At 49.5% G+C, this 21,217-nt stretch overlaps 1 protein-coding gene and 1 long non-coding RNA gene across 3 annotated transcripts in view; one reads left to right on the top strand and one right to left on the bottom strand.

The window, feature by feature from the left end:
- Positions 1–21,217, bottom strand: part of GPRIN2 (G protein regulated inducer of neurite outgrowth 2) — a 100,237-nt gene that overhangs the window by 8,404 nt on the left and 70,616 nt on the right. Inside the window, exon 1 of one of the 2 annotated variants that reach the window (XM_082424245.1) lies at positions 4,405–4,566. The exons of the other annotated variant lie outside the window; for it this stretch is intronic. The gene's annotated coding sequence lies outside the window, so the exon portion shown is untranslated. Of the gene's footprint in view, positions 1–4,404; positions 4,567–21,217 lie in introns of those variants that run through there. 2 annotated transcript variants of the gene reach the window in all.
- Positions 9,093–12,236, top strand: LOC309642777. The gene is made up of 2 exons (XR_014253374.1): positions 9,093–9,655; positions 10,211–12,236. It is a non-coding gene; the product is annotated as an uncharacterized lncRNA (long non-coding RNA).

The following is a 21,217-nucleotide window of genomic DNA, read 5'->3' on the forward strand; positions in this document are numbered from 1 at the left end:
GATGGATCAGAACTTCCTGGAGGACCAGCCATGTAGGTCGGGCCTGGAGCGAGAGGAGGGAGATGGTGCCCAGGGGGAAGGAACAAGGAACAGGGTGAGCAGAAAGCAGGAGGCATGTGTTCAGAGCACAACAAGGGGACAGCAGGCTAGGGGCTGGGCAGGGCCCCAAAGGGAGGGAGTGGGGTCAGGGCATCTGGGCCAGCCCGGCCCCGGCCAAAGCTGTGAATTAGAAACTTTACTCTGAGACTCCCAGCCAGGCAGGACCAGCTGCAGAAACAGGGCAGGGATAGCAGGCAACAGCTGCAGTTTGGGCAACCCCAGTCCTGCCTTCCCAGCCTGGGCTGATAAGAACTGTCAAGAAACCAACCACCCTGGCCAGGTGAGCAAGGCCACCTGAAAGGGAATGTGGGAAGGGCTCTCGGGAACTCAGTTTCTGTATATTACAAACTTCTTGCTGTCCCAGAGCTCAGGAGATGGCTGGTGGTTGTTCGAGCCAACGGTGAGGATGTTTCTAGGGCAGCTGTCCCCTGAGAGCTCCAGGCTTGCTATGAAGCCCATTTCAGCACAACTTCCGGCAATGATGGAAAGATGCTGCTCTGTGCCATCCAATGCAGTAGGCACTGATCACATGTGGCTACTGAGCACTTGACATGTGGCTAGTGCGACTGAGAAACTGAAATCTGATTTTATTTAAATTTAAGTAATTGAAATTTAAAGGGCCACCTATGGTTAATGACGACCATACTGGACTGTGCAGCTATAGACATGGTCCCAGCCTGGGCAGGAGTATCCTGTCCTGGCTGCTCCTTGGGGCTGAAGCCAGACTGGTCCCTGGAAGAGTCAGGAAAAGGATGAGTAGGCAAGAGAGGACTATGGCCCAGGCCCAGCCCTCAAGGAGTTCTAAGATGGACATATAAACAGAGAAGGGCAACAAAGCCAATAATCACAGTGATGATAATAAGAAAAACAGCTCCCAGTGCCCAATCACCCACTGTTTGCCAGGCATGTGCCATCTCCTTTCCAGCACTGTCTCATTTAATAGTCCAAGCAACCTCATGACATATGTCATCTGAGACGTATGAGAGAGGTTTAGTGACCTGCTCAAGGGCACACAGCTGGTAAGTGGTTAAGCCAGGAATTAAACCCAAGAGTTTCTGAGGTTCTCTGTGCTCCCTCTGAGCACTGTGCAGACCTCCATCCTAGACACCATCACTCTCCACTGTCATTCCTTTTTATTTACTGTTGCCGTGGCTCAACTGGAGTCCCAGAACCCGGCGCAGCATCTGGCACTCCCAGGGGTGCCCACAACATGCCAGTGGAACAAGTGAATGAGTAGGAACAAAGCCTGGATGTCCATCCCACCCGACCTGCTTCTTAGCAGCTTCACAGGCTGCCCAGAGTCAAGAGGGCAGGAGGAGCACCTGCTGCGTGGGAAGGCTGTGGTCACACATAGCCCCTGGCAGGCAGACAACCACCGAGCCCCAAGACCAAGTATGCCAAGGAAGCCCTATCTGGACAGCCTACACAGCTTCTGGCTGAGCCTCACCTACCCTGGACCCTCCTCACAAATAGGTCCTTAAGGAGCCAGGCCAGGCCCTGGCCCCCCTAAGGAAAGGGTGGGACAAGGCTGGGGATACCCTCAGACTCCACCAGGAGCTGGTGAGAAGCCGTCAGTGACAAGGGTCCCGCTGTGCCTGCCTCACCAGATGGCTGTCTAGTGTCCAGGGTTGGTCATCACCCAGTGAGAGAACAGTGACCACAAAGACACCGGGGGTGGGGGGAGGAGGTTATATTTCTGTTGGTTCCCTTCCTCAGCCCATCTCCACAAATGGCAGGTGACAAAACTGAGACCTGGAGCAGCTCAGAAATGTCAAAGAACCCACAGCTGAACCCTAGCTGGCCTTCCCAGCCCGAACGAGGAAAGGGCTTCGAGGGAAGTTACTCGAGTTATGCCAGGGAAAGGAGGTTTCCCACACACCCTACCACCAAGAAGAGGGGCCTCTCAGGAAGCAATGGAGCTGACCAAATGAACCTTGGAGCCAGGGGCAAGCAGGTGGGGCAAGGGGTCTGCTTCCAATCCAGGCTCTTCCCCTTCCTACATATGTGCACTCAGGTGGACCCCTAACCACTTTGAGCCTCAGTTTCCCCAATCTGCAAATAGGAAATAAATCCCCACCCTGCAGGGCTGTTGTGAAGACTGAACGTGATGGCATATGGACTGCCTGGAACAGTGATTGTTAGTAATCTTATCTTTCTTCCTCCCATCAGGAGTGACTTGTGCTCAAGGTATCATAGGACTAGTACTGGGGGGTGGGGGGGAGCAGAAAGATGGCTTTTAGGAAGCCATCGAGACACCCTATAGGTTAGCCTGGTCTCGCTTCTTAATCTTTCCTACCCATCCTTTCCTTTCATCCCATCCTAGGACCTAGTTACCAACAGTGTTCCCAATGTCTCCATCATCACTATGTTTCCAAGTCTATTTTAAACCTCAAGTTTGAAGGATACCCATGCACACACTCATACCTGCATGCATACGGACACACACAAGTTTGCAGTCTGCATTCTAAGTGCCCCAAATGGCATGTCCATCTGCCTTAAAAATCATGGAAAAGGCTCTGGTTTCATGCAAAAAAAAGACCCTGGGAAGATGTTTTAGCACAAGTTAAAGCACAAGCACAGAGGTATCCAAGACCCCTAGTGTTCTTTAGATGACACTTTAATGTTCTCTCTCCTGTCCCACTTGATGCCAGTCAAATTTGCAATGTGGTCAATTCCCTGTGGCCAAGGCAGCACTCTCCTGCTGCCTCAGTTCTGCTTGTCAGCAAGTGGAGGAGCAACCAGACTCACATGCAGCATTCAACCAATGTCATTTTGAGTAAAAAACTCCAGTTCTGCAAAAACTTCCAGAGAGGCCCAACCAAAGAGAATGCTAGGTTGACCTGGTCAGAGGTTCCAACTCCTGCTGTGTCGCCCTAGCGGAGGAGTCCAAGGCCCCTGGGGATGAGCCCAGGGGGATTACCAAGGCCAGTGCAAGCAGGCCCCATTGCAGACCACACCTGTGGCATCCATTTAGGTCCTCTCTTTTAAGGGACAGGCATTTGGATGATGACTTCTGCTTCCAGCAAAACCAAGACAGGAAAAAGCAAAGCTATGTGGTCAGGAGGGGAAACTGCTCATATGTTGAGATGTGGATCTTTCCCCTCAGGGACCAGGGAGGGATACACACCACCCAAATCCTTCATTGCATAGTGAGGGTGTGGCAACCTCCAGCAGGTGGTCTGATCCATCCCAGCAGCAAAAGAGGGACTGACAGGACCAGACTGTTTAGGGCCAAAGTGGGGGAATGCAGCAGGGAGCATTCCTGAGCTACTGAGAAGTGTTTAGAGGGACAAAACTTACCCATCATAGAGCCTTAAGAACAAGATGCCCAGCTCACAAGCTATGCAGGAAAGGGTCCTGGGGTAACAGTGGGGCAGAGGCCCCAGGACCCAGCTCTGCTCACCACAGAGAAGCCTAGGCCCCACCAGCCCCAGAGCTTCCTCCCCTGAGGAGGATTTGCCCATACTTTCCAGTAGGAACCTGGGATGGAGAAGGTCAGCCTCCAGGCCCAGCTGCCCCAAACCCGAAGCAGCCCAGGTGGCTGGTGTGTCGCTACCTGCGTGGCCACGGGCACCCATGAACCAGCACAGGCCCACGCCCCAGCCGTGGACACACCAGAGGCCGACATACAGGCCCGTTTGCGTGTGAGCCTGCAGGAAACAGCATCCACACAGCTGCACACTGCACAGCAAACATACAGGCTGTGGAGCCAAAGGCCCAAACACACCACACCACACACTCTCCCCCAGGGGCAAGGGTCCCTGCCCTGACCCTCCCGCACAAAGCCCACTGGGACTCAGGGAGAAGGTCCTCAACGCGATCCCCCAAACTAGGCTACAGACCTTCCCAGCAGCAAAGACAGTGACTGAAGGAAGACAGGGCTGTGGGCCAAGGGGGTAGGGATGGAGGGCAGGAGGAATGAGAGGGAAGGGAGGTCTGGGGCTGGGGGCTGTGGGAGGAGGGTGGGATGGGCGGTGGGGATGGAAAAGGGAGGCGGAAGGGGAGGAGAAGAAACCATAGGAACAGGGGTGGAGGCAGCATGAGACGGGGTCCTGGGCAGAGTATTGAGAAATGGGAGGATGGGCAGAGGAGACGTGAAAGAGGGGATAGGAAAGGCAATGAGACCAGAGATAGGAGGAGGGATGCGGCCATGGGGGGCGCTGAGCACTGAGCGGGGGCCGGGATGCGGAGGGTCCGAGTGCAGGGAGAGGTGAGGAGTGGGGCTCCGGGGCGCAGGAAGGGGAGGCGCCGCCCATCCCACCCTCCTTCGCCCTAACACGGGCGAGAACGGAGCTGGCCTCTCACCCTCTCGCCCGCCCAGGGCCGCGCAGGCCGGCGGAAGCGCTGCTCCTGTGGCCGCCACAGGTGCCCGGCGCAGCGGCCCAAGATGGAGCCGAGCCGGACCTGGCCTGGGCCGAAGACGCCGCCAGCCGCGGTCCGCCCGGCCCGCGGAGCCAGCGCCGGGGAGGCGCCGAGGGGTGACTGGGGGCTGGGGTGGGGAGCCGGGGGAGACGGGACGAAGGGGACGGCAGCCCTGCTCACCTGGGCCCGCCCCCGCGCTCCACCGCCCACGTCGGCGTCCCGGCCCCGCCCCCGGCCCCGGCCCCGCCCCCACGGTCCCTCTGCTCCCCGCACTATCCCCACAGCCTACAGCCCCACGAACCCTCCCCTACTCTGCCCCGCGAGCCCCCAGTCCTCCTTCCTGACCCCCTCCTCGCGGCACGTCCCACTGTCCCGTCTTTTCGGCCCCGCCCCCACCATGATCTCCAGTTTTACAGGCCTGTCCAACGACCCCCCACCCAAGACACCCATCTTATCGACCCGACCCCGCCGTCCCCAGTGTCATAGGCTCGGCTCCCCACAATCCTCCAGCCCCCGACCCAGCTCCCCAGCCCAAGTCTTCATAGCTCCGCCGCCTCGGTCCTTGTTCCTCTCCGTCACCACGCCCCGCACAGAGGTCTACAGCCGCTCTGGAGACCCCCTTTCTCACGGCCCGCACCTTGTTCTTGGTCACCCTGGCCCCGCCCTTCACAAGTCACGGACTTCCCACCCTGCCCTCGAGAACCCCAGCGCTAGGACCTGTCCCCTGGGATACCCGGTCGGGTCCCTCTTAGTCCCCGCCCTGTGGACGCTCATTCTCCAAGCCCTGGACCCCAGAGTCCGATCCTCTCCGATTCACTCTCGCAGACCCCAAGACCGACCCTGGTCCTTTGCACTCCACCTCCACGGCCCCTCCAAGACCCAGGTCTTGTCCCCTGAGCCCTCCACCCAGCCTCCACAACCTAAACCTCCTAGATTCCATGCCCAGAGTTGCTTCCCCAGTTCTGGCCCCAAAGCCCGTATTCTCCCACACCTTTCCTCATCCCTTTCCTGGCCCATGTCCCTAGTCTCCATCTTTGCCCCCAAGCCAACCCAACTCCTGGCATTCAATCTCCAGCCCACTCCCAGGGACCCCAACAGCTGGCTTGTGCATTGACCATGTGGGAATGAGCCAACTCCACCCAAGCTCGCACCCCTTCCTGCCACTCTCTGCAGCCCCAAAACGCCCTGTCTCACTCTCTCCCCGCCCTATGATGCCAGGAGCTGGTCCAGGCCCTGGGAAATCCCGATCCTGCCCTACTAGGATGGGGGCCTGTGAGCTCAGTTTGCTCAATATCCCCCAATCTCTGACAACCACGGGCTCCTTACACACAGACTCCCAACAGGCGTCCACCAGCCCAGACTGATCCTGACCCCTTCCACCCTCGAGAGATTCCTACCACCCTCCACCCCCACCCCAGGGCCCCTTGTAAGAGAATCTTGTCCTATCTCTGGGCTCCGAGAATTGAGCCCCAGTGTCGACCCTCCTCTGTTGATCCCAGCTGCAGGGACCACTGATTTGCTTGCCCAGCCCTTTGCTGAGGGGTCTTCAGTGGCGGAAGAGGCAATACCATCTCTGCTGCTCTTCCAGTTTGGGAAGACCTCAGGCCCCAGCCGCACTTCTCTGGTCTCCACCAGCCCTGTGCCTCCACCTAGCATCAAGAGGGGACCTGCAGAAAGTTCCCCAGCCATTGGAGAGTGGAAAGCCCAGGCAGGAGCCTGCACCATTCACTTTCCGTAGCCCCTAGCCTGGCACCTAGTCCAGAGGAGGGGGCGTGCGGCACTATGCAGCAGGTGCAGCTTGGACCTCACACCCAGCTGCCCCCACCCAATGCCTTGGTGTATTCTCTGCATGTGAGACCCCTCCCAGCCTTAGTACCCCTGTCCGTAGCTCTGAGCTGCCCCTCATCAGTTTGTCTCATAGACCAAAGTACGCAACAGATAAACAGTCATTCCCTCAGTATCCGCGGGGTATTTGTTCCAGGCCCCAGCACAGATATCAAAATCCTCAGATGGCCAAGTGCTGTAGTCGGCCCTCTATATCTGCAGGTTCCACATCCTTGGATTCAACCGACTGCTGATCGTGTATTAAGTTTGCCATCTGTGGTTGATTGACTCCACATGTGTGGAACCCACGGATACAGAGAGCCGACTACACCACCATGTCACACACAGCATTTGACCCTGTGGGTCATGCCCTCACGCTTCTCCGCCCAGATTTTAATGACGGGCATCACTGTCTACTCCCCCCAGCCTGAGATCCTGCTGCTTAGGGCCTGGAAACCTTGGTTTTACCTTCTCTGCCCACCCGCCCCCCCACTCCAGTTACAGCTTCAATTTGGGATCTCACTCACTGGTGAAGAGGGTGGGGTTCTGCTTAGGAAGACTCAGACTGTCCTAAGCACCCCTTTCCAGTGGGGTCTCTTTCCCAGGGTCTAGCAGATGGCTGGCCTCCTCACCATACACAGCCTGGCAGGGGGATACGGCCAAAAGGGGGCATGTTGGGGATTTGTTTGCTGAGACCACCACCCACTCCTGCCCCTGCCCAGGAATTAGGGCCCCTCCTCCAACATCTCATGAATCTTACTCTTATTTCCTTTTTAGGGAAGTCAACAGAGTTCCAGGAAGGGATGAGCTATGTGGGGATATACTGAGAGCTAGTGCCAGATCCAGGACTCAGACCTGGGGCTCCCAGCCCCATGAGCATCAGAGAGCCCCCCTAGAACCTCACTGCAAGTGTTTCAAGGATCCCTGCTTGGAGGTGTCAGCAGATGTCTGCCATGCTGGATGCCCGCAGATGCAGCCTGACTGGACCTGCCATTAGAGTCTCTGAACATCACCCTGGCCTTGGCCCCTTGTCCAACTGGTCGTCTTCTTCCATTTGTGGCTGGTCATGGCAGCTTTCCTGGCTGCAGTGGCTGCCGGGGGAGAGCCCAGGATGGAGAGTCAGACAGGAATGACAATCCCAACACCCCCGCATATTCACTGGTTCTGTGATCTCACACCCAAGCTAAACCATTCCTCTCTCTGGGCATCAATTTCCTCATCTGCAGAATAATTATTCTTACCTCACAGGACTATAGGAAAGAGAGAGTTTGTTTAACTGTTCTGTAGAGTCTTCTTGCTGCTATCAGTCATTTGATCAAATATTTATCGAGCTCCTCCTTTGTTCTGGAGATACAAGATAGGACTGCATGGGGTGGGGATGGGAGTGGAGTTTGTTGATTGCTTTGGTAGAGAGAGGAGGCGCTTGACTTAGGACCTCATGGGCCAAGTGTCATTTCCTGAGACTCAGACCCTGACAGAAGAGAAGCAGGTATGGTGGGCTCAGGAGTTCAGTGGGGTCATGCTGGGATGGGTGAGACAGCAGGTGGAGAGGCAAGTGGAACATACAGGACTGAGGTTTGGGCTTCCCCAGGAGGTCTGGGCATCATGGGCACAGGGGTCCCTGAAGTCACAGGAGTGGATAAGGTCTTTAGGGAGAATGTGGAGAAGAGGACCTAGGACCCACCTGTGAGTAACCAGGTGGCAAAGGACTGAGAAGGAGAAGCCAGAAAGGAAAGAGGGAAACTGGGACATTGCTGTGACCCCGGGCATTTAGAACAAGGAGCTTCAACGAGGTAATGGAGCAAGAGCCACTGGAGTCAAGGGGGAAAATGGAAGACAGTGCTTGTGCAGGCAACTCTTTTAAGGATGGCCGTAAAGGGGAAAGGAAAAAATGGTGTCACTTGGAAAGGGGTGTGGGATCAAGAAAGAGATTTTTTGGTGTTGGTGCTGTTTTTTGGTTCGCTTTTTTTTTTTTTTTTTTTTGGCTGTGTTGGGTCTTCGTTGAGCCTGGCCTTTCTCTAGTTGCAGCAAGCAGTGGTTACTCTTCGTGGCAGCGTGCGGGCTTCTCAATGAGGTGGCTTCTCTTGTTGCGGAGCACGGGCTCTAGGCACGTGGGCTTCAGTAGTTGCGGCACGTGGGCTCAGTACTTGTGGCTCATGGGCTCTACAGCACAGGCTCAGTAGTTGTGACGCACGGGCTTAGTTGCTCTGCAGCATGTGGGGTCTTCCTGGACCAGGGCTCGAACCCGTGTCCCCTGCATTGGCAGGCGGATTCTTAACCACTGTGCCACCAAGGAAGTCCTGGTTTGCTTTTTAATATGATGCATCATGTAGCGGGTTTCCTTGATTTCAAGAAACAGAAAACAACACTGGTTAAGTTAAGCAAAAAAGGAACTTGTTGGAAGATTGCAGAGAGCCCAGATGGAAGCTAATGCAAGAGAGCTGGCCTTGGTTCCTCAAGACAGGAGCCAGGTGAGTGCAGACCCCAGCAGCAGGGGCCACCCCACCATCTGGAAGGAAGGATTTCAGTTGTTTGTCTTTCGTGTGCCTCTCAACTTGAGATTTAAAGAACCAGGGGATCAGGAGCTCTTTTGACTGAGCTAAGGCCACATGCCCTCTGTCTTTGGATGGTGAGAGGAATACCTGGCCAAATGCATCTCTAGGAGCATCACACAGGACCCACCAGGACCGCACACACAAGGCATTTTCCCCAGAAGGAGGAATGGAGACTGGGTGGCCAGACACAGACAGATCACTGCACACTGTAACAAACTGACAGATCACAAACTGACAGAAGGAGGAATGGAGACTGGGCGGCCAGACACAGACAGATCACTGCACACTGTAACAAACTGAGTATATTTGACAGTGGAGAAAAGGGCCCATAGAGAGGGAGTGGATGAAGAACAGGAAAGAGTGGGAATCACTGCTGGCGTAAGGTCCCCAGTGGGATCCTGAACGTGGTAAACAGGAGTCAGGCGATTTCTCTGTGTAACCAGAGGGCAAGAAAAAATGATGGGGTAATACCTAGGTAGGGCACTAGGTTTGGAAATGGAAGTTTGTTGATTTCTGTTTTCTTGTCTGATGGTTCTGTTTTCTCTGTGTAATAAAATGCAAGATCATGTGCTGAGACAGACAGGGGAAGATGGAAAGGTTGGAGGGGCAAGGAGGGAGGAGGAGGTTTGACATAGTTATTGCAGAAAGTGGAAGAGACTACTGGCCAAAGAAATGCCATAGAAGATCACCAAGAAATATTGGGGGCCACGCAAGTTTGGAACCAGAAATCATAACGAAAGAATCTTCATCAAAGAAAAACAAGTTTTAGCTAAGACTCACAGTTATGAGAGAATTAGAGAGTGAAACTTTAAAAGGTGCTTTTGCAATAAATATACCAAACAAAAATAAAACTAGTTTTCTTAGTCTTTTCTTACTATCCCTTAACTGCAGCTTCCAGAATAATATTAAGTAATATTGGAATAATCACACTTCTTGACAGATTCCTAAATGTGATGGGAACTCCTTTGCTTTTATGCCTTCAATTATGAGATGAACTGTTGGTTCAAGACAGACATTCTTTATTATGTGAACAGCATATTCTTATGACACCTGTTTTCAGCTTTTACCAGAAATAGTTGTTGCACCTTTTTAAGGGCCTGCTTATTCTCTAAATTATGACATACATTTTTTTCCTTCTACTTAATGAACTAATTATAGAAACAGATTTCCTAGTATGAAGTTAACCTGAAACTCTGTTTTGGCAAAGTAAATTATACGTTTAACATACTATTGGATTATATGTATGGCAATTTATGTAAGATTATTACATCTATACATGTGTGTGTTCATTCTGTGGTTTTTCTCTTTTGGAAAAATAATTAATATTGTAAAATTAAATAAAAAACTTCCCCCCCCCAAAAAAAAAAAAGGTGCTTTTGGGACTTCCTTGGAGGGCCAGTGGTTAACACTCTGCACTTCCAATGCAGGGGGTGTGGGTTCAATCCATGGTCGGGGAACTAGATCCCACATGCCGGGTGGTGTGGCCAAAAGATAAGAATGAATGAATGAATGAATGAATGAATGAATAAATAAATAAATAAATAAATAAAAGGTGCTTTTGACCCATCTCCACTTAACCAACTTGTGGAATGAGTCAAGGTCCCCATTTCTTCAGTAAAGATGGTGAACAAAGCCTTCTGGATGCTGGTAGCCAGGAGGACACACTTTAGCTGGCTGGGCACCTCTGCTCCCCCAGCTGAGTTGCTGGCTTACCAAGAGTCAGTTGAGTTTGTATACAAACTTACTTATTCCAACCATATGTGTTATCATTATGCAAGGTAATTAAACAGCACATGAACCAATGGAATATGAATATGAAAAGAAAGTTTTGTTCCTGTGAAAACTGGGTTAAATGCTCTGGAAAGCGAGTCATCAAAACTGCTGCCAGTTAAGTGTGGGAAAGGCAACTTGAAAAAGCATAAGAAGAAAGTCATAACAATCTAGACAAATTCTGAATCAGATTGCTCCCCATCTGTCTCTGAGTTAATTAACTCGCCTATTAACCAATCATTGATCAGAACTGAACCCTGAGTAAAAGGGCTAATGTTTAGGCAAAGAAGAGAACTTACTGAATCTAGCTTCGAGCATTGCAAAATTCAAAGGCTCTGTCTCTCGCACTCCTTCCCTCTGATCCCCTCTGGGTTAGAGTCATTCTTACCTGGGCTCTCTCCCCTTGGGAAACAAGGGTTGCTGGCAGCCCCAAATCTATATCCTCACGTCTCTGGATCCACAAATCAAATCTTACCCTGCTTGACAATCCTGGGCCAGGGGGAGGGAGCTCTTCGATTGGCCAGCCTGTGTCGTGTGCTACTCCCGGGAGGGTGGGGACATTGTGCTATGACTGACAGTCCCTCCAGGGTCACAGAGGGGGGTGAAGATGCAAGATGCTGTTGCCAGACTAAAGGGAAAGTGACACTGAGCTAGCTCAAAGCACAGTGACCACTGGGGCAGCAACTCTGGGAGTCTCAGAAAAGGAGACGCTGAAAGTTTGAAGGTGTCAGTGTGTCATTGCCTAAGGAAGAGAGAGCTTTGACTATGTTGAAAGGTATGTGCTTGTTTTTCAGACAAAAATATCCCTAGAGTGTGAGAGACTCCTCTAGCCATAAGATCCATGAGTGAAAAGAACCTCCTGGAGAGAGAAGACTCCCTGGGACCTGGCATCTAATAGATGCTCGCTGAAGGAACAAAGGAAGGAAGGAAAAGAGGGAGGGAGGAAGGGCTGAAAGGTAGTTTACCCAGGAATACCTATTACCACCTCAGTTTAGCCCACAAACATTTTACTGAGTCCCTAATAAGTGCCAGTCCTCAAGGCCTCTGTGATGGGAGATTCAGGGACAGCAATGACAGACACACAGACAGACAATTAGATCATGGTGATTAAAGGAGGCGGAAGGGGCTGGGGCACAAGAGTAGAGAGCCTATAAATAGACCTCTGTTGCTTTTTGCTCCCCACAGTCCATCCCCCCATTTCATTTGGAGGATCGCCCCAAGACCGATATTGCTGGTCATCCTCCAATATTTATTCTCCCTTTCTATAGTAATAGAACTCCTCTAGCCAAGAATATGACTACTCAGAATAAAAGCCACATTTCCCAGACACGGTGCTGCGAGGCCTGCCAAGGGCCTAGGCTGTGTCCAGTGAGATGTTAGCAGAAGTGATGAGTGCCATTTCTAGGTCGTGCCCTTCAGAAAGAATGTGCCTCGGGACTTCCCTGGTGGCGCAGTGGTTAAGACTCTGCGCTCCCAATGCAGGGGACCCAGGTTCGATCCCTGGTCAGGGAACTACATCCCACATGCATGCCACAACTAAGAGTTCGCATGCCACAACTAAGGAGCCCGCCTGCCGCAACTAAGCCGGTGCAACCAAATAAATAAATATTAAAAAAAAAAAAAGAATGTGCCTCGCCCTTTCCCTCCTCACTTAATGGGATGAAGTCATGGCATTAAGCCAGTCTGTACCATTCAGATGAGGGCAGGGCCCTAGGGATGTCAGAGCAGCAAGCTAGAAGGGGCCTAAATCCCAACACTGTGCATGGCCTATCAGCCCTGGACTATTTATGACCGAGTATCACATGAAAGAAAAATTAACCTCTAGCCTATTTGAGCCACTCCTTGGGGTGGGGGCTGTCTTGCAGAAGGAAAGCCTATCTATTAATTAACAACAGTCTTGACCTGGAAGGGAAGTGCTGCAGGTAACGACACTTAAAATATGTTCTAAATACATATCATTGCAGGCTGGAAAGCTGGAAACCCATGTTATGCACACTAAAGCAGTTGATAAACTGATTCCTACAGTGCCTTGGAAAGTCATCTGTAGCTCTAGGGAAATGGTTGAAAATTTCAGGATGTTGAGGTTTGCTGGCTGCTTCTTGCCACTCTCAACAAGTCCTACAAGAGCCAGAAGAATCTGGATAGAGGTGGCAGCATGCAGGCAGAGATGGGGGTTGGTGTGCTAGGAGAAGCTCTCTTTGCCTATTGGCTACAACCTAAACTGAAAAGTTTTTCAGGTTGAAAAGTCCTACTGCTTCTATAGCACAAACTGAGGCAGATATAGGAGATGTTTCTGAAGAAGTGGTATTGGCAAGAGGCAAGACTATGGACCCCTGTCTTTCTCAAGTACTTTCAATTAAAGGTTCTCAGTGTGACAATGATGGCCAGCTCACTGACAAAGACCAGATAGAGGATATTGCCTTCCAATCCAAGCTGAATGTTTTCACTGGTCTCAAGTTGAGAGGGTGGTGAACAGGTATATCATATAGGCTCATAAATAAAAGACCAGAGTTTTAAATTCTCTTACATGCCCAAAACTAAGATTTTGAAGGACATGTGTTTCCCAAAAAACCACAAGCCCGGCCAGCACCAGCCTGCATTGTTGACTCAAAGCAATGAACCCCAAGTCACGAAACCCACACCAGCAGGAAGTGGGCTGAAAAACTATGCAGCCCCAAGAGGGGTGCACCTTCGATGCCCACTTCAGATGTGGCCACAGAAGAGAGTGAACGAAGTGGGGAGCACCAGGGCCCAAAGGAACAGTCCTGGAGAGAGGGCCTTCATCCAAGGAATTTGCTCCACACCCTGGGATTCTTTGCAATTTCTTCCCACCAAGATTTGATGACAGCAGCCAACCAGTGGCTGCAGGAGTTTCCATTTTCCCTTCTTCTGGACAGGGGTTCCTACTATGCTATACTGTTCTAATGCACTGTTGTATATTGGCTGTGATGAGGTAGCTAACTTGTATATGCATTTAGAGGGCACTGCACCACGAAGAACTACATCCAGACCCCACACTGCAGGCTGTCCGTGCCCAGATCCTAGGCTGGGAGCTGGGTACAGGCACTGGATGGAACTTTGGGGTTGTCTTCCCCAGGGAGAGGACATTTGAAGCTTTGGGAGAATGGAGCACACAGACATTTGGTTGGCCAAAGGGACAGACTGGGAATGAGACTGCTAATTGGCCCCTAATGGTCATGATCTCCTTCTTCTATCTGGGGACATGGAAATCCAGGGGGAAAAAAAGACAAAATTTCATTATCTTCCTGAAAGCTATGTTTGGCCAAGTAACTGACCAGTAGGACTGAAGTGCGGAGAGGCAATGCCTGTAACCAGAAGGGGTGAGCCCTCCTCTTTCTCTTTTCTGTTCCCACTGGCTGGGTCGTAGAGATGGTGAAACATCTCATACCACACAGATACCTAATACCTAGGGCTAGTGAAGCAACAAGATAGGAAAAAACCTGGCCTCCCAGGCTGCTTACCTACACACAGGTAAGAGAGAAAGAAACTTCTATCTTGCTTAAGCCAATCTCACTTGAAGTTTCTCTTCCAGCAGTTCAACCTGTATGCTACAAATTACTCACCCTCTCCTCTCCTCCATGCCCATGTGCTTTGGGTGGGTCTCAGGAAGAACAGCATATGACGAGGCCTAAGCCAATCACTGCATCACATTACCCTGGACTCAGAGGTTGTTCAGGATAATAGGTATGTGTCCCACTTAGAGCCAATGACATACAATAAAGAATTTCTCTAGGAGTCCTGAGAAAGAGACTCACTCATTGGGACTTCCCTGGTGGCGCAGTGGTTAAGAATCCGCCTGCCAATGCAGGGGACACGGGAGTCCTCAGGAACAAGCAAGACAGATCCAGAAATATCCATTACTGCATTGCTTCCTTCCTGGAGCTAAGTGCACCATCTAACCTCTTGACTTTCCTCTTCTCCACTCTTTCTACCAACTAGAGCCCTCTACTGACGCAGAATTTCTGCTGCTTGGACACCTTGAATCACCAAGGCCCCAGCTCCTCCTGGTGGCATCTCTTAATGCATCCTTCTTGCTTCTTCCTCTGCAGCTAGCTGCCTTGCTCCTGCCATCTTTCCAAACTCCCAGTTCAAACAAGAGGAATCCGATAGACATATGTCATCTTTAATGACAAAGAAAAGCTCACAAGTCCTGCCCAGCTGATGAACTCAACACTTTAGACCATGTGGCCCTCTCCCATCCAATGGCCACATGGTCTAAAACATGTCCACCTACTAGCTGTCCCCTCTGCTAGGGCTGTGGGCATAGCAGGTGCCACCACTGATGTATTGTACTTCCATATAGAAGTATATTAGCCAGGGCTTCCCTGTTGGCGCAGTGGTTAAGAATCCACCTGCCATTCAGGGGACACGGGTCCAAGCCCTGGTCCAGGAAGATCCCACATGCCACGGAGCAACTAAGCCTGTGCGCCACAACTACTGAAGCCCGCGCACCTAGAGCCCATGCTCTGCAACAACAAAGCCACCACAATGAGAAGCCCGTGCGCAGCAACGAAGACCCAATGAAGCTAATAAATAAATAAATAAATAAAATATAAAATATATTTTTTAAAAAAAGAAGTGTATTAGCCAGTGTACTCTTTGGACTTCGAGAGGCAAAAACCCAACTCAAATTGGGTGAAGCACCAAAAGGACTTTTCTTTGGTTCTTGTAAGGTAAGAGTCCAAAGTCAGGTTTGGCTGAATCCAGAGGCTTAAATGATGTCAGCAGAACCGGGCACCTCAGGGCTTCCCTGGTGGCGCAGTGTTTAAGAATCCGCCTGCCAATGCGGGGGACACGGGTTCCAGCCCTGGCCTGGGAAGATCCCACATGCTGCAGAGCAACTAAGCCCCAAGTGCCACAACTACTGAGCCTGCGCTCTAGAGCCTGCAAGCCACAGCTACTGAGCCCACGTGCCACAACTACTGAAGCTCGCGCGCCTAGAGCTCATGCTCCGCAACAAGAGGAGCCACCGCAATGAGAAGCCTGCGCACCGCAACGAAGAGTAGGCCCCACTCGCCGCAACTAGAGAAAGCCTGTGAGCAGCAACGAAGACCAAAAGCAGCCAAAGATAAATAAATAAATTTATTAAAAAAAAAAAAAAAAAGAACCTGGCACCTCTTCGTCTCTTTTAGCTGTACTTTCCATACGTTGTTAACTCAGCAGCTCCTGGATTAGATCGTCACAGCTCTAAGTCGATGGAAAAGAGTTTTAGGAGTTGAGAATAATGTCAAATTATTGTAATAGCTATTATTGTTATTATCACTCCCAACAGTTCCCCTTAAATTCTAAGTCTGAGTCATAATAAACTAGCATGAGTCACTGCCCAGCTCTTCACTCATCACCATGGTCTAAGGAATGCAATGTTCTGACTGGCCAGGTCTGGATCAAGCTCTAGAGTCAAGGAGAAGTCAGCCGACCCTAAGAATAGAGGTCTGAGAACAGAGGAGAACACATGGATTTTGTCACCAGAAGAAGCAAGAATGGATTCTGGACAGGCAAAAACACCAAATATCCATTGCAACCTGCACCTTTGGCCACCCGACATCCACTCCTATCCTTCCTCCCATAAACATACTTGTTAAAATATTCTTGCTTAACATAATGAATGCAATTTTACCATATGCCACCGAAACTCTACTCGTATCCACTGCAACAGAAGACCACCAGGGACCTAGATTCTCAATCAATGACTGCCTCCAGCTCCAGGTCCATAATCTCTGGGTGATGTGCAATGCTTTCAGGGAGCCCAGAAAGAACTGTACTAAGTGAGGCTCTGAGGACTAGATAGCAGAACCTAATGGATGATCTCTTTAGCATGCAGGTGAATAAATTCCAATCAGTTTCCAATTCATCTGGATTATTCCACTCAAGATTCAGGTTTCAGACTGAGAGCATCTGATTGACCTAATCTGCATCCCACACCCACCCCTTGACCAGGACAGAGTGCATCTGATGGAAGAGGGAACATAGTTTCTGTTATCCTATGAGGGAAGCAGGTATGCTGGGCTAACATGGCAGATCCTCACCACATCTATTTCTAAGACTTGACAAAGAGATAGAGACACTGCTGAAGAGCTAGCTGGTGGGAGGGTGGCTGGGTGAGTGGGCTCAGATGTGGCATCAATGGCTGCTCCAGATATGCAAGCATCCCTCATGCCTGAGAACCTATGGACTCAATTCTTTTTATGAGGCCACTAAAACAGCCCTTGCTCTGGGAAAACTGGGACATTGTTTGTGTCAGTTCAGTCCAGGGTGTTGGTTCCTTGCTGATCCTATCATTATATTACCTGAAGACCAAATGATGGACACTGCTGATTGCTTACCTGTGTCAGGATAGGCTAGGTTACCTGGCAATAGCAAACCTCGTGAAAATATCAGTGTCTTAACTAAACAAAGGCCTATTTCTCTCTCTCGCTTTATGTCCATCATAAGTTAGCAAGAGAGCTCTGTTCCTCATACTTCTTCAGGAACCCAGGCAACTGGAGGCTTCTTGACATATGCTTTTACAGTCACCACATCGATGGGAAATGATGGGGAATCACGCACCAACCCTTAAAGCTTCCACTAGAAAGTGGTATGTGTCACTTCTGCTCATATTTATTTCATTGGCCAAAGTAAATCACACATCCATGCCTAAGTCCCAAGCGGAGCTTTGTACCACCTGCATGAAAAAAGGAAAGCCAACTGTACTGGCCAAGTACACACACAGCACTAATGACAAACAGTACCCAAGTTCTCTCTTCTTCTTCCTTCCTAACAGAGTCACAGTTTTATCCAGGATGACAATGTGCCCAACTAAATATACGTTTCCTAGTTTTCTTTTAAACTAGGAGTAGCCATGTGACCTCATTCTGACCAATGAGATATAAGAGGGAATCACCAGTAAGGAAAGCTAGACGTGATGCCCTAAGATGCAGCAGTCATGCTGTGACCATAAAGACAGAAGCTACACAATAAGGAAGTTAAAGGAGGAGAATGAGGGAGCCTAGAATCTTGATGAAATCCTTGAGTGGCTGCCTTTCCCTAGGCTGCCAATCTCTGGGCTGCTTTTTACCCAAGAACAGTAAACCCTTATCTCTTTTATCCACTGATAGTCAGGCTGTACAGTGTTTGCATTCAAATACATACCTTATTATTTATCTTCTCTGTGTTTGAAGTTTCTCACTGTGGGTCTTTAACATACAGATGATTCATGGTACAAGGAAAAGAACATGGACTTTGGATCACTCAACACTGGCTTCAAATCTAGGGTTGACCAATTTCTAATTATGTGTGCTTGGGTGGATAACTAAGGATACATAACTAAGGTTCTTTGAGCCTTAATTTCCTTATCTATAAAATGGGAACAAAAACCCTGTAACATGGACAGCCATTTCTGAAGTCCCTTGCCCACCTCCCACTGTAAGACTGAAAAGTCAGATACCTGCTTTTTTCATCTCCCTTGAAACCAGCATGGCTGTGTGTGGGTCTTGCCCATGATGTATAAGAGTCAACATGCTGAGGGCTTTCTGATGAAAGGAGAGAAGTGAGTGAGGAAAGAAGCACTTATCCCACCCATGTCCTCTTCCTTCTTTTTCTGCCTTTGAACTTGGTGATAGAGAACACCAAGCTTGGTGCTATAGTAGCAATCTCGCAACTTTAAGCTGACACATGCTGAGATGGCAGAGCAGAAAGACACAAGGAGCCTGAGACTTGGATGATACTCTTTGCCAAACCAAATCTGAGGCCATCTAACTCCAATTTCTTGTTAAGTAATACTATATTTCACCAATTCTAAGATCCACATTCTTTTTCACATGTAACACCTCTAAAATCAAGTCACATCTCACAACTGATTTGATAATAAAGAATTGCTTCATAGTTTGATAGCATTTTTTTCTTATGCAAAGAAAGTAGTGTACTAATGATACATTTCATAATCAATGGCATCTTCAAGTTAATAAAATATGGTAATAAATCTCCTTATGGTTTAAGCCACATTTAGTCAGGTTTTCTGTAAGCTGTAGCCAAAATAATTCCTAACTGATTAAAAAAAAATACCTACTATAACATAGAAAACAAACTTATGGTTACCAAAGGAGAAAGAGACAGGGGAGGGATGAATTAGGAGTTTGGGATTAACGGGTACACACTACTATATGTAAAATAGATAAACAACAAGGACCTACCGTGTAGCATAGGGAACTATATTCAGTATATTGTAATAACCTATAATGGAAAAGAATCTGAAAAAGAATATATATATATAAACTGAATCACTTTGCTGTACATCTGAAACTAACACAGCGTTGTAAGTCAACTACACTTCAATAAAAAGTTGTTTGTTTTGAAAAGAAGAAAACTTCATAATCTAAAAAATAAATACCTACTATAGAGGGTGGTTATGAAGAATGAATGAATAAAATAATGTAAGTAAAGTACGTACTTTGTGTAGATAGTTTTCAAGGGATGGTATTTGGTCAGCGGCTCAATATATATATATTTTTTTATTAGAGTATAATTGCTTTACAGTGTTGTGTTAGTTTCTGCTGTACAATGAAGTGAATCAGCTATATGTATACATATATCCCCTCCCTCTTGGACCTCCCTCCCATCGCTCCCACCCTACCCATCTAGGTCATCACACAGCACCGAGCTGAGCTCCCTGTGCTGTACTGCAGGTTCCCACTAGTTATCTATTTTACACATGGTAGTGTATTTATGTCAAACCTAATCTCCCAATTCATCCCACCCTCCCTTCCTCCTCTGTGTCCACATGTCCATTCTTTATGTCTGCGGGGGTCATTTGTAGAGATGTGGCTCAATATCTTTTTATATAAATTCTTTTTTTCTACCATGTCCAACAGTAAGCACACATACACATGTATACACATACACTCACTTAAGAGGGGTATATGCCCAGAAAATAAGGCCAGGTAAACAAACTCTGAGTTACAAGTTTGGCCCACAGAGAACTCAAAGCAGGTGGCAATCTTGTATCATTTGAGATTTTTGATTACAAATGGCAGATACCCACCCAAACTTGCTTGAGTACAAATGGGAATTTGTTGACTCACCTAAGAGAAAAGTTGAACAGTGTTCTGGCTTCAGACATGGTCTGATTCAACTGTCACCAGGACCCAATATTTCTCTCCCTCTGATCTCTGGTCACCACAACTCCAAGATGATCCTGTTCTCATCGGGCTCTTTTCTAATCATGCAAGATTCCTGTGTTATATTCAAGGCCTTTGGGAAGAGCACCTGTCTCTCTCCCAGCATTGTGAGGAAAAATGGGGTTACGTCTCATTGGCCCTGATCAGCCCTGTGCCTGTGTCTTTCTGAACCCATCACTGCACCCAGGAGAGGGCACTGCAGAGGAATCAAGGCCAGCTCCAAAACAGAGGGTGGGGTCAACCACACCTGAGCCATCAGCACCGAGACAATGCACACAGGGTACCATTTTAGCAGAAGAAGGATGAAGGATGCTGTGTTACAACAATCCCAGGTATCCTCCCTGAGCCTTTTTCTCTCTTTCCCCTAAATCCACTACCACCACCCAGTCCTTGGAGCTTTATCACTCCCACAACAATTAAGGCTGGTCCAGGGACTTCCCTGGTGGCTCAGTGGTTAAGAATCCGCCTGCCAATGCATGGGACACGGGTTCGAGCCCTGGTCCGGGAAGATCCCACATGCCGCGGAGCAACTAAGCCCATGCACCACAACTACTCAGCCTGCTCTCTAGAGCCCGCATGCCACAAGTACTGAAGCCCGCGCACCTAGAGCCTGTGCTCCGCAACAAGAGAAGCCACCACAATGAGAAGCCCGCGCACCGCAACGAAGAGTAGCCCCCGCTCACCACAAACTAGAGAAAGCCCGCGTGCAGCAATGAAGACTCAACACAGCCAAAAATAAATAAATAAAATAAATAATTTTTTTTAAAAAATTAAGGCTGGTCCAGGGAAGACCAAAGTCAGCCAGTAAGGAGAAGTGGCAAGACCATCCACCTGGGGCCACAGCTACAAGGTTTGTGAAGCAGGAGAAAGGGTGTAGCTCTTCAAAGGGGAGCCCTGCTCAGCTCCCCACTCTAGTCTCACCAAAGTAATCAACAAGAGAATGACTGTGTTTCAGTCAACTCTTGCTGCCTACAGACTCTCTATGGCAATAAGCATTTATATCACCCTTCCACGTCTGCGCCTTGGCCGGGGTAGGTTGGCATAAGCTGACCTCATTGATTCCAGGCTCCCAGACCGGTTTGGATCTGCTCCACAGATCTCTCATCAGTCTGGAACCAGCAGCTCCCTGGGTCATGCTCTTCTCACCTCAATGGCAGAAGCACAAGAGAGCAAGGCAAGTCCAGCCTTTGCTCGCATCATCTCTGCTAACGTGCTATTGGCCCAAGCAAGTAACAAGGCCAAGCTGAAGGTCAAGTAGAAGGGAGGTAAGTTTCCCCACTACGTGCAAGAATGAGGAAGTACAATACTAGTACAGGGAAAAGAGGACTTGGGACGGATAATTTAATCTGCCACAGAAGGTAACCAAAGAATAACCTTCCCCACAGACTCAGCACTTTAACCGATTTGCTCTTTATACTAAACGCTCAGCCTTGA

Source organism: Balaenoptera physalus (assembly GCF_965194825.1).
Source record: "Balaenoptera physalus genome assembly, chromosome: 14".
NCBI lineage: Eukaryota > Metazoa > Chordata > Mammalia > Artiodactyla > Balaenopteridae > Balaenoptera > Balaenoptera physalus.